A 14,192-nucleotide genomic window follows, 5' to 3' on the forward strand; every position below is an offset into this window, starting at 1 on the left:
GCTGTTTATGGAGACCCTTTGCCATGAATGACAACGGTTAGATATTGGTTCGACGAATTTAAACGTGGTTGAACATCCGTTTTTGATGAGGATCGCCTAGGACACCCGGTATATGTGATTACCGAAGAAGTCATTGAAAAAGTAGTAGAGGGCACAGGTGTGTCGACGAAAATGGCAATTGATATTTTACATGATAAGTTGGCGATGAAATAGTTGTCGACCCGATGGGTCGGATGCGGCTTTCAACTTCGAAGCTGTGTTTGAAGCAATTTAAGCGAGATCCGAAGAAGTTTTTGCGTCGAGTTGTCACCGTCCATGAGACCTGGATTTATCATCATGCACCGGAAACCAAGCAACAATCAAAACAATGATTTGCTTCCGGTTAATTTGCTCCAAAGTAGGCGAAGACGATTCCATTGACCGGAAAAATTATGGCGACAATTTTTTGGGATGCGAAGGGCGTAATATTTATGGAAAAATTAATTACTAGACAATACTACAGTGAGTTATTGGACCGCTTTGACAAGAAATTGAAGGAAACACGGCCCCATTTGATGAAGAAGAAAGTGCTGTTTCATCACGACAACGCACCAGAACATTCATCCAGAGTTGTCGCCGTTAATCTGCATCAATTGTGTTATTACTGCGATTTATTATTATTCCCAAACATAAGAAATGGCTCGTAGGAAAAAAAACAGCTCATTTTGCAGAGCTCGATATTTCCTATTTTTTGGAGGGGTTAAAAAATGGCAGGAACGTTGAGAAAAGTGTATTTTATATATAGAAAAATAAATAATTTGATTTTGAAAAATGGCGTTTTCATTCCTAACACGGGTACTTATTGAACCGCCCTCGTATGTTTAAATATGCATTTAAAGATAGAGCTTTCTCAAATTTACTTATTAGCAAAACAAAAGGATTAAATTAAATGGCGCATTCATGTGCATCAGCAATGCGGCGGTCGTAACTTCGGGATGGTGCAATTGTGAGTCGGTCGTAACGTAGGGTTAACCATAACAAACAATCTGCATATGAGAAGAAATATTTTTTAACATATAATTTTATTTTTAAAAACCAAACTTTGTAGAACCTATCTGTGCCACTCCACTCACAACACAAAATCGTTTCAAAAATTTGCTCAGTTGCACTCTAGGGCCCTGAGGTCTACTTTGATCCATCAATAAAATGTATCACATTTATAGATTTATAAGAATTGATCAATTGTATAAATTCTACACTAACCACACTTTTCAGAGCAACATTAACAATATAAAAATTAGAATTACGCGTCTACAAAGCACGTGACACACAATAATTATCTTAAACATAAAATACACATTACGTACTGTACGCTATTGAATGCCAAACAAAGGGCTTATCGCCAATAGACTGACTGACTTAATTCGATTTCATATCTGAATTCGCCAAATTTAGATGTATCACATAGATAGCAGGTGCGATATGCACACATACGTGAAAATTATCCGCAGTCGCGTATCGATCGTACCGTATACTTTGATGCAATAAACAAAAATTCTCGCGTCGCGTATCACAAACTGATTGGATCCCATTGACGATGAATAGCTCGCAAATTTTAGTTTTTCAGCGCGTAATATTACTTTCATTATATTTTGTATATATTTTGTATATGTATGTACTGTATATATTGAGAGACCGGCGGCCCCTAGTGCTTGCCATTCATAACTGACTTTTTAATCGAATCGGACGGTTAAAAATTAAAAACGGTTTCGGCGTAACACTAACGCTTCACGGCCTGATTAAAACGCTACCGCAGCTAGTTAGTCGGTACGTTCGTTGGCCAAGCCGCAGTTTTAATTAAACGCCACCGGTTAATCCGTCAAGAAGCGGAGACAATAAATTAACGGGATCTCGTGCTGGGATGAATAATGGATAGATACTATATAGGTATCATAATGATCAATTATAACTCAATCGCCGTCTTTAGAAGCTATGAAAGTCATAATAATGATTTTAAGCAAACCATCACAAATTAAATATTAATAATTAATTGTCCACATTTTAATCACAAAAATGATCATTTATCAACAATTGAGAGAAACAAGACAATATAGTATAAAGGAATGGACCACACAAAGGCCCTCGTTATGACTAGAAAAAATGGTTTCCCATAAATAACACGCTAAGATTCTCCAGTGCATTGAATGAATATTTCTTTGTTACAAAACGGTCACAAAATATAACATATCACCGGGAGAAAAAAAAATTGCCGTAAGACCACAGTATTCCCGTTGCATAATTCGGCCTCGGAGATGTCCATCAAGCAAATATCATTTTTTTAAATGCGTAAACATATTTCGTTGTTCTCAGAAGTGAGTGCAACGATTGGCTAGACGATCGTTGCATGATTGTGATTGGTCAGCAAGCTTTGCAGCTCTGAATAAATAAGGCTGGTCTCCAATGAGGACCAGGCAGACACCGGCAGACACTCGAAGGAACAAATTCGGCCTGCCCGTGGACAACATACGATCATCCTGAGAGACCTCGCGCTGCCACCTAGAAGACCTCTGAGGATCTTCCACCGACATCATTCCTCCGCCAGCTTCTCCACCACTGAATAACTATCTCGCCTATTATAGTCAACAACTCGCAATATATACGTAATATAATCTAATAAAATTCTCACTAGTTTCCACCTGCGCCTTACTGGCTGCGAAGTCACACCCCTTAGGGCTAGAATCCCGAAATAGGTTTAACCAGTATAATAGACCAGTGGTAAGTTTTTAATCGATTATGCTGTGGACATGGATGATGAAAATTTAAGAACTGTTTCTTGACAATTAAGTCAAATAATCGTGCTACGACAAGCATCATCTATTGAATCGAAAAAGTATGTGTGTTTAGAAAACAATTATAGTTTATATTCTGTAAACAATGATTTATTATGATAGTGAATAATTAAGATTGGCTCAATGTTGAGCGTAACGTGGAAATATGTATCATCTTGATATGATTACGGAAACATTTATGATAGAAGGCAGTTTATATCAAAACCACGCATGTCTCAAAAGTCGACCTTCCACGAAACTCCAATATGAGTTTCTACCTCCTTCCTCTCAACTTTCTCTCCCTTCTCCGATGAACGAGGAGGCAATTTATAATTTTAAGTGTCGTTTCAGATCTTTAGTCAGCCAAATGAAGGAACTTCAGAAACAGACGACGGGTTTTTTTGCGCTTCGCTCATGACCCGCTATTAATCGCAAACGAGAGCTTTGATAAAATTGAAACTTGATGAATCATTCGTGTAATTATTCTATAATCTTGATAGCATGATTATACACGCTCAACCTATATATAATTATTTTTATTCAGGCAATAAAATAGCTACGTTATAATGTAAGAAATGTATTATATAATACAAACATAATAACTTTCACAAAATGTATAATCAAAGTCAAATTTTCATCGTATCTTCTACCTCGTATTACATCAGATATTGAAAAAAAACTTGAGAATGCTTTAAAAAACTCGTTAAAAAGTTACATTTTCTAGCTTCAAGTTGTATAAAAAATCCTCTTTTACTTCACATACAATATATAAAGTATATTTTTAAATGTACTACTAAATTTAATTCAGAGTATAAATAGTGTTATGCTTTTTAAATGCTTCTAAATGAAACATATCACATCATATACCACACAAAATACCAGTAAATAAGCTACATATGAAAATGCAATAGAGAATAAAATATATTGATTTTTATATTTAACGAATTGTGCGAAAATATTATTGAAATCTATAATTATTCTATAATTATTCAATGCAAACGCAATTGTTATTTCATTTTATTTTGTTTTATATTTTGATTTTGAAGCAGCATATAATTTTACTAGCATTAGTCAAGATATAAATTCAATAGAAAATTGTTGAGCAGTTCTTAAATCCATCGTATACAAGTGCTCAGATATTTTGAAAAAAAATTATTGAAAACGTATGGCTAAGCGACCCAAAAATAAATAATAACTACTATAGAGAGTAGGCATAGAAAAGTACTCCAAATAATAAAAGAGAAAGGTGGTGTTACTAAATATTATTATTTTAAATTACATGTGCAGAAACTACAAAAATATGAAAAATAATGTCTGGTCCAATTATTTTGTCACACAGGTGAAAATGTATTCGTAAAAATATAACTTATACACTGATAATACATATAAAAATGAATTAATTTGAAATGCGTATTTTCAAGTAGTCCACATCCGTCCAAATCTTCGGTCGTTACGTGCGCTTGTATAAAACAATCGAGATGAAAACTTAGTTTTCAAGTCACAATTAGTTTTATTACGCTTTTAACGAGTTTATTTTTGCTTTAAATCTTAATCCCGCGTTATGGAATGCATGTAGTTGATATACTCATTAAAAAAATATATGATAACCAGCGATAAATGCGCATATGTTGATAAGTTTTACATCATAAAATTCATTATATATAAATTCAATGCAAATCGCAACGCGTGCTTCAATCGTTGCACAACAAAGTCTCACGTACTCCATTGTGTAGCACCAAAACGGCGATCTTCCAAATCGATACACAATTTTAACGCGCGCTGCACTCCATAATCGCGCAAGCCAATCGATTCTGGAACGGCTTGTGGCAGTGACACTGGCCTAGATTTATTACGCTTCAACACTACACCATAATAATTCAATAGTGTATTACCACCCATACATAACAACACACAAACACGCGTCTTTTGTCACGCCGCCTATCGGCGCGGCACTAATGACCATGACATACGAGCGTTGTTAAATTTTACCGCGCGAATTGCAAATAAGCAAATGACTGATTATGTAATCCGACACTACACGACATAGAGTGTCTGCGGTAGTTGAGGAAAGACGGTTGTTCAAATTTAATTAACCCCACTCGCCATTATTCAGCCCCACTGTCCCTATCTACTCTTCCCAATATACCAAACCATTACCGTGCTTAATCAATACCGTACAGCGTGGATATTATACAATAAAAAAAATACTAATATTTTGATTTTATGTTAGCGTTTAGAACTGGATAAAATTTTAATATGGCCTTTAAATTTGTATACGACTTATGGATTTAGTTTTGAGGAGCACCTTTATGGCATAATTCGACACGTTAAATAGCACTGCAGGTGTGTGATGAGCACGGGGGTTGTCCAGCGGCGGGGGTCCAATTTCACAGAGGGTCGTTATCGACGGCGGATTGAAAGTAACCCTCGTCACGTTTTTGCGTTAATTCGGCGTTGAAAAACGGAAGCTGTTTGACTGCATGTGCTATACACTCGTCAATCGTAAATCCATTTTATACTTTAGGCACTATTAGCTTAATTTAGCTGTTGTATAAATTATGGAATGAATTGACGTGGTTGGAGGAACTGTAGATCCGGCGTATATAAGTATGTACACTAAGACCACTCCAAAGCTAAAAGAACAACATATAACAAAACATCAATGATGGCAGCTTGTACAAACTTTAGTAATGAGTAGACAACAGATTTTGTGTCCGGAAAATTGCTCCGTACTATCTTTAACAATATAAATTTTCCTTCTTTTATATTATTTTCAGGAAATAACCCGTGCGAGAAAACACATTTTATCGAACTATATGTATTATATATGTAACCCAATTTGAACTTAAGTGTTGTTTATTTTTTTGCAGGTATTGTAATATTTATTTGAGATATCCAATGATGTGCAACAACCAATCGAAATATTTTTTTATGTTTATTCTACACAGCAAAAAAAACTGTGAGCATAATATCGAACAACTTATAGTAATAATATAATTAGGAACTTGGTCTTATGGTTTCTGAAGCAGGGATTAGTCTCAGGACTTACTAGATGATATGCTTAGAAAGCAGCAGTATAATTGATGATTATGTTCTACCTAATTTGGGATATCCAGATCATCGCCACAATGCATTTTGAGAGTCTAGAATAGTCATACCATATGGTTCCAGCAGGACGTAGCTTATTTGCGCTCATCCAGGGCGGATATGAAATTTCTTAGTAAACTTATCAGTGAATGACTCATTTAAAGAAATTCTAATTTCGTTTGGATATTTCGTTCACTCGATATGACGACCATTGACTTTACGATATTATGGAGCTACATGTAAAGCCGAGTATATGTCAACAATAAACAATTCAGAAACTCAAGAATGACATTAGTGACGAAATACTAAATATATCTGAAGGATTTATACACACTACTAGTCGACCGTGGAAGTTTTTCCTTTTACGAAAAAATATTTCTGCGATACTTGCAGTAACTATTTTTAATTTTATTTTCAAATATATGAGGATTTAATTGGGTAGTTGGAAAGTAAATAATAACGATACTAAATAGATAGTGAGCATTTTTCTAGAACATACATTAGTCATGAAAAAAAGCGTTAAAAGCGCAATAAACAAACATTATATTAATTTTTACGACTTGCCGACAAGTACATTTTTACGCGACGATCGGAGATTTCACAAATGCACCAACAATGATTGTAAGGTGGCTCCTATATAAAATAAGTGCAGCCGGTTGAATTTGCTATTTCATTACAATGTTGTAAAAACTCCAACGGTTAAACGGTCAAATCCCAAATTACAAATGGTGTATGCATTGAGAGTGGGCTAAGCAAAAGAACCTCTTCAATATCAACTTGCGCATGAATAGCGTACATCATTTGAAATCATACCACCAGTTAAAACCCGACTAGGGACACAAGAGTTCATTTGAACTTGCACCGAGCAAAGCAACCGCTTCCCTATTCACGTCAATCCTGGTCCAGCTACGCGATGCAGACAAAAACGCGATTAAAAAAATGTTTCATATTTAATAATTCTTTATAATATAACTTTACCGTGTATTAAAATAAACGCGTGAGCGTCGGCAGAAAAAATATAGGATTTAACAAATAATGTAAAATTTTATGAGAGATTCTACAATTTTATCTTATAACGCCTGTATGCCAAAACAAGAACAAAAGCCTTGGAAATGTCACAACTTAATGAGGTCTGCTAGCTCAATTGTTAAAGCCACAGTATATTTCTGTCGAGTCCGTAATATTGCGTTTAGTAATGGAAAACAATCTGCTTTTGAGAGATGTGGTCTATAGCTACTTAACTCGAAAAAATATCAAGTCACATTTAGGTTACCTCTTGTAAATAATATACAATTATTATTTTACACCTTTGCATTATTTTTAATATTATTATTAAATTAAAATATATACAATAAGAAGAAAAAATATGTGGAGAACTACATATGTATCACAATAGTAGTAAAAAAATAATATCAAAAATAATACAAATAACGTACTACATCTAAAGTTATTATAGGTATAAATTTTCGTCTGGGTTCAATGATTCATATTTTTCTAATTATTTTCTTATTGTGAATAGAGCGGTATAATAGATGCCATGGTTGGTTAACTTTCAATCAGCCTTCATTTCAGTTTTCTCAACAATCTTTCTGTAAGTTATCGTCTGATCTTTATTAGAGTCGTATATATTGTTAAATATAATATAAAATACAAACTTTTAGGTTTGTTATTTTTTTAAAACAAATTTAATTATTACCTCCATATTGTTAAATATAATACAGAATACAAACTTTTAGGCATGTCATTTTTAAAACAAATGTAATTATTGTGTACTTCCATCTTGCATTGAATTGAAATGATTAACATTTTATGACTAAGCTTTAATTATATTCATGTTTATTCAGCAGACGTTGAAAAATAATATTTTAAAGCTATAATCTAATTTAAAAATGTATTAGCCTATATATAAACGAATCGTCCAATTTCAATACTAATTTAATGAAAATATACCATTCGTATATATTTCTCTCACACACAAAAAAACCTCCTAAACAACAACGAAAATATATCGCTCTTAAATGAAATAATATACAACAGAATCGATACGTACCAGAAATATGGTGTATTTTCGCGAAGAGGGAAATTTTCAGAGGTGCATGAATTAAAAAAGGACCGAATATGAGAGAAAATTGTGTAATATGGGGGAAAGCGTGAGCTCGGTTAAAAACTCGATAATGGCAAAGCAAACAAATTAAATTTGCATACGCGAGAGAGAGAGAGAGAGAGATGGACATTCGTTATGAAAATCGACCTTCCGATGTTTAATGACTAAATTACGTAATATTATTAACATTAAATTTGGAAATTATCAAAAAAAAAAATTTCCTGATCTGTAGTTACTGATGAAAGAAAGAGATGTATGGGGAGATATTAATTAATCAACGAATAGCCTATTAGATTATTTTGTTGCGTCTATAAATAATTACATATTAATATGACAATTCAATAGCCAATTCATCAGTGTTATAAGTTGGTGACTCATACCTAAACAACCCGAGTTAGAATCCCATTTGGACCCTAGAGCAGCGTACGCTACAACTTCTACTTTTATCCAAAAAACACGCACACTAAACTAATACAGAGTTGACAATCTGTGATATTATATATTATTTTTTTATTTATTTTCTGCGAAATGGGCCTAAATATTTCAATTTGTAGTCGGATGTAATTCAGACGAAAAACCTCAAAAATTATTAATTCAATCGATCATCACAGATTAAGTTTTCCTAGATTTTCCTATTCCTAGGTGTGAATATAGTGATGAAAAATTAAAATAAAATCGAGCTTGGTCGTGTATAGCTACATTTCATAATGCTATAATAATATTTTATAATTAATTAATAAAATAGATGTCTCTGATTTACAGAATGGTCCCTCACTACTTAGTAGTTGTTGGTTTTATCACATTAGGCTAATGCTTGTCATGTTGTAAAGAAAGATTCACAATAAATAAATTAAGTTGGTCGGTTTGGCAATATTTATACGATGATACGGGTTACCGCGCGCCCATTGCCATTTTGCTGGCATTAGTCGCTTTTATGTCCTCGCATGTCCTTTTAATATATTTAATATATTACTAAGAAAACTCAGATGGAACGATATATTATTAAACCTACACAGAACGCTTCGCCTTTCTGAAATTCCAATTTGTGCAAAAACAAAGGATTGACTTTGTGGAATTTCACCGAGCTGAGGCGATGAAGAGAAAAACGAGCTGGTCCTCCCACTTCGACCCAATTATTCTGATCTCGGTCAGATCCTTTAATGAATTCATTTCCACGAAACAATTTGCGAGGCATAAGCTCCGATGTAAACAGCATAATTCTCGACCCGCCCCCTCTATCTAATTTATTATCGTTATCAAAATTTGCCGCTCTTTTTTCCACCATCCCCATTTCGCGAATGCCTTGGCCTGCGAACTTATGCCATAAATCCCTTACCATCTCGCTAATTGAACGTCGCGGATGACTTCCTAAAAATATAAATACAAACGAAAATCCTCGGACAAGGACGCGAAAGGCGATCCTTTTAATGTAAAGTTAATCATCTCAGAATAGGCTTTCTGAAATTATTTTTGCAAATTAAAACAAATATTTATACAAATTAAATTTCCGTCGAGAGAATCAATTTACACGATATTCCGAGTACAACTATTGATTATTTTATGTTAATTAAAATAACTTTATGCTATTCTCAAAAACAGATATTCAACTCAATTTAGAACATTCTGTCTTCCATTATCTTTTCGTGCCTTTGTTTGGAAATTTGTCTTGAGAGTCAATATGTAGTTTTGCATAGTGTGGAGAAAAAGCATCCACATAGCAGAATGGAAATATAAGATTTTTTTATTAACACATAGTTGACTAACTAAAGAACAATATTATCGTCGAAACAGACTCTAACGCCTAAAGCTCCGTAAATCGAAGACTTGAGCGTAAGCTTCCGAACCATTGATACACTTGTTCCGCGCGAATCCCTCTTAAATTTCCACCGAAGGCAGCAAAATCCCCAGAGTTCCAAGAGCGGCCAAAAAAAAACGACATAACGGACATAATAAAGGAGGGAAAATATCTGAGAACCACGCACGGCACAAATGTAGGATAGGGTGAGTACTACCTGGAGTTTGTTACATTATCATGGCACCGTAATTAATCGCTCTAGGGGCAGTTTCCAGTTTCAAATTTGCCCTCGCGTGTGTCGTACATACGCACATCAGTCACGAGTCATAACGACATTCGCACACGCGAAATTGCGAGGTTTTGAGTGATGGAGTCCAAAAGTACAGTAGATATCAAATTCATACAAGGATAGGATAGCCTTCAATTAACCTAATTTATATGTTATAATAAAAGTTTTAAGGTGCCACCACAAATGAATGCGAATACACGAGTTCTGAATGCCATACTGCCCGATAAAGTATTGAATATTTGTTTTATTTTTAATTCAATAAAGTAAACTAAAAAATTAAATTGAAAAACATAAATATTAGGAGTACTCAGAAGAAAGAACGTTTTTTTTAATAGAGTATTTCTCCAATAACAAATTTATTTTACAATATTTTTCTACAAAATAATCTCTATCGACAGATAAAACTTTCTTACATCGATCAGACAAGTTTTTAATCCCACATTTGGAAAAACTGACTGACTGTGAGTTAAAATATTCAGAAAGAAATGTTTTAAGTTCACTAGCAGTATCAAAGTTTTTATCATCTAAATTATGTTGTAGACTTAAATAAATGGTAATCTAATGGTGCTATAACAGAAGTTAGCAACAGTTTTCCTTCCGAAACCAATATTTTTTTCTCGCGTGATTCTCGCAGTATGAGGCAGGCGCGTCGCCTTGTTCTCGTTGCTTAGTGGAACACACACCTTGTTTCGCGCCTTTCCAATATTTTTAAAACTTTTTTGATTGCTAATGCTTATCATTACTCTTTCTATATTTTATACAAATTTAGAGAAAATAGAAATGTTGCTACTTTTTATGTTGAAATAGTGAAAGCAATAAGCCATCAAAATCAATAATTTATCAATCGTTATCATTTACGTATGTATAGCGATAACAATTTGAAGCCGTCTGTGCGCTGCGAGTGTCGGAATGACAATGAAATAGTTGGAATGTATGTGAAAGCGGACCAATGAAATACAAGAGAAGCTTCAAAGTGACCCTGTTAAATAAAACGAAGTATAGTACTAAATAAAACTTCGGTCCCAACAAAATACTTTGTTAAAAATGGCATCAAATGCTCCATGGTTTGTCCGCAATTCGATGTTGCGCCATGATTTAAAAATAGATATCCTTATTGAGCACTTAGATAAATGTGAAACACAGCGAAAGAATTTACATCTCATTAATCATCAAGCATAAATATTTACAAAAAAAAAAACACAAAACACAAACAAATATATATTAATAAAAATGCCACATTTATGAATACAACATTGGGCTAGGAACTGTGAATCATATTAGATTTTTTACTGTACTGTACAATTTATTACTTGTAAATCTTTTCTTGCAACATGACAGGCATTAGCCCAATGCGTTACAACGGAGTCAACACAATCAACAACTACTAAGTAAGTAGTGAGACACCAGACTGAAATCAAAGCCTGTATATCAATGACATCTTTTTTAATAATTATAAACTAGTATTACGCTTATAATTAATAAAAGTCACTATGCAGAAACTAGATCGATTAATTTTTTTATTACGATTTTCATCCGTGAGATTAGGAAAATTTAAGAAAACCCAATATGTAATGATTGATCGGAATTATAACAATATAGTAATTACGAAATTTAGATATCGCCACATATTACTTAGATATCTAGTAGATTGCAGTTCTCACAATCCGACAAGCGCAGTTTTCTCAAACTTTTGTTTTGCAAGAAGAAAGGATTACAAAAAAAACGTAAATATCGCGGACGACCTAATAACTAACGACGTCCTAATCGGGGAAAGCGCCCCCATTTTTTTCGAGGTCGAGTGGTGGAAAGACCTGTATCCGTATAAAGGGCGAAAGGGAAAACGAGAAGTCCCTGGGGCGCCACTTGGACCGCCACGACCCCTTTAAAATAAAAAGCAGCAACGAGAAGACAATGAAAAGAATCGAGGGCGCCTAGTCGCCCTCGGCTGCAAAATTAGACGACGTAAATATTTCATGCAATTCGAGAATGAGAACTTTAAGAAAGACGATACTTTCCGCAACAAAATGAAATTTCTTCCTGACACCATGCCCGCTATTCAATTTCTCGTAAAAAGCTATTGCTCCGCGAATTGCCCCAGCATCCTTGCCGTGCTCGTTTGCGAACCTATTCGCCAGATATCCTTTTCTCTGCACGTGTTCCCAACGCGGCCAATTATCAAAATGGAATTTTTCTCGCGAGCTTTGCGGCATTCTAGTGCGCGAAAAAAGGTCACCAGTAGGGGTGGTTCGGTATACGTCATATAATGGAGTGGGAGGGCGCAGCAGGGAAAGCTGAATGGGATGACCTCGCAATTCAGCTGCTTTTCACCACTGCTGTTCAGTTCGAAAAAGGGTGTCGCAGTGCGCTGGCTATGGCTCTATATTCGTTCAGTAATGTGACACTATAACAATAACGCGGAGTACTTCCTAATTTGATGCGGGTTCCTAAAATATTTTGAAATCAGAAATCTGAAATTTAGCACTTGTACTTTTAAATATTTGGTCTTCAAGTATGAAATTTTATAAATACAAGGAATATTTTTATTTATTAAAGTATAATATGCACCAATATTGTCAATACACTTTAGACATTTCAACGGAAGCCTTGTACAGTCCGGCGGTGTAAAAGCCTGATCTTGAAAATCTTGAGAGTCATTGTCGGAATTAAATTGCTTTCCTATGAAAAAGTAATCAAAATTCCGAAAGAAGTAGTAATCAATGGGGGCAAGATTTGGTGAATGTGGTGGATGATGGAGAACTTTCAGCTCCAATTTTACAAATTTCATACTTGATGACCTGATATTAGGGGTACTCAGACCTGATTGCCAACTTGACTACAGTTCTTTTACGATTCTTTATATTAATGTTTGTGAAATAAAAACTGTTCCAAATACTTTACGTCAAAAAGTATTTTATAAACGAAAGATCCAAAAACATGCCTGAACAATGGAATAAGGTTGTGCCTAAAATATGATACTAGGGGTACTTATCATTTTTTACCTAGATAACTTTGACAGTAATGACCTGATTGTCAGCTTATAAATTTACCTAAACTATGGAAGATTTTATAAATTTATCTAATGAAATATTTTATAAACTTGCCTTTGCATTTATCGATGGAGAATACATAGCATTCCCTGAATGACAGTGTTTATATAAATTTGTTTAATTTATAAAAACAGACATTTTTGGGTACCCTATAACTGAATATAATATTGTTTCATATAATACACTAATTATGCAAATTCATACAAAATGTGATTTAACCTTCATAAATGTTTGATTAATTTATTTTTATGTGTCATATATAAATCAAGAAATGGCAATGGAGATACGCGTAATAATTACAATATAATTTATCGATAAATTTATGACATTAATATTAAAAATGAAATATTAAGGCTGCATGGAGGCATAGAAATTAATTTACTATTAATAAAGTATTGCATATATGCCGGATTTTCAAAAGTCTATTGTTGTTACAATACCTACTCTAGGACATGCGTTATTTCGATAATTTCAAATGTCGCATGTTTTATTTTTAAGTCTATTTTAATTTGAAACTGCAATATTAAGTGACTATGTTTGCAGCGGACAAGATCGGATGGTGTTTATTAAACTATAATATTCACAAATTTCTCTCTGACTTACAACTAGCAAAGACAGATGTACTTATTTGACGAATAATTTGTATTTAACGTTTGTGTACCTTGTGAAGAAATTTGTCTCACTGAAAATTAATCAATTGTAAAAAATGTTACATCCTTATTAAATTACCAACATATTAAAAATTAAAAACGAAACAAATTATCATGCTGATACAAGGATTAGCTAATAAAAATGGGGATCATTATTTTTTAAATGAAAATGTACAAGTTATTAATGCCGAAAAATCGAGTACCAATGAAGGACAAACTTCAGCAAATCATAAACAACAAAAAAGTAATAAAAAATCAAGTCACTAATAAAAAAAACGAAAGATTTGGCAAATGCATACTTCAATAAAGAAGAACATCGAAAGAAAGAAAGAAAAAAATAGCATTTAATTATCTTGCAACTATTCAGTCAACTAGTGTAGAATCAGAGAGAACTTTAATAAAAGTGATCTGCA

At 33.7% G+C, this 14,192-nt stretch overlaps 1 protein-coding gene across 4 annotated transcripts in view; it reads right to left on the bottom strand.

Moving 5' to 3' along the window:
- Window positions 1–14,192, bottom strand: part of Eip63E (cyclin dependent kinase Eip63E) — a 167,863-nt gene that overhangs the window by 52,647 nt on the left and 101,024 nt on the right. The gene's annotated exons all lie outside the window — the stretch shown is intronic.

Source organism: Plectrocnemia conspersa, unplaced genomic scaffold (assembly GCF_051122295.1).
Source record: "Plectrocnemia conspersa isolate PC_06_02 unplaced genomic scaffold, ASM5112229v1 ptg000002l, whole genome shotgun sequence".
Taxonomy (NCBI): domain Eukaryota; kingdom Metazoa; phylum Arthropoda; class Insecta; order Trichoptera; family Polycentropodidae; genus Plectrocnemia; species Plectrocnemia conspersa.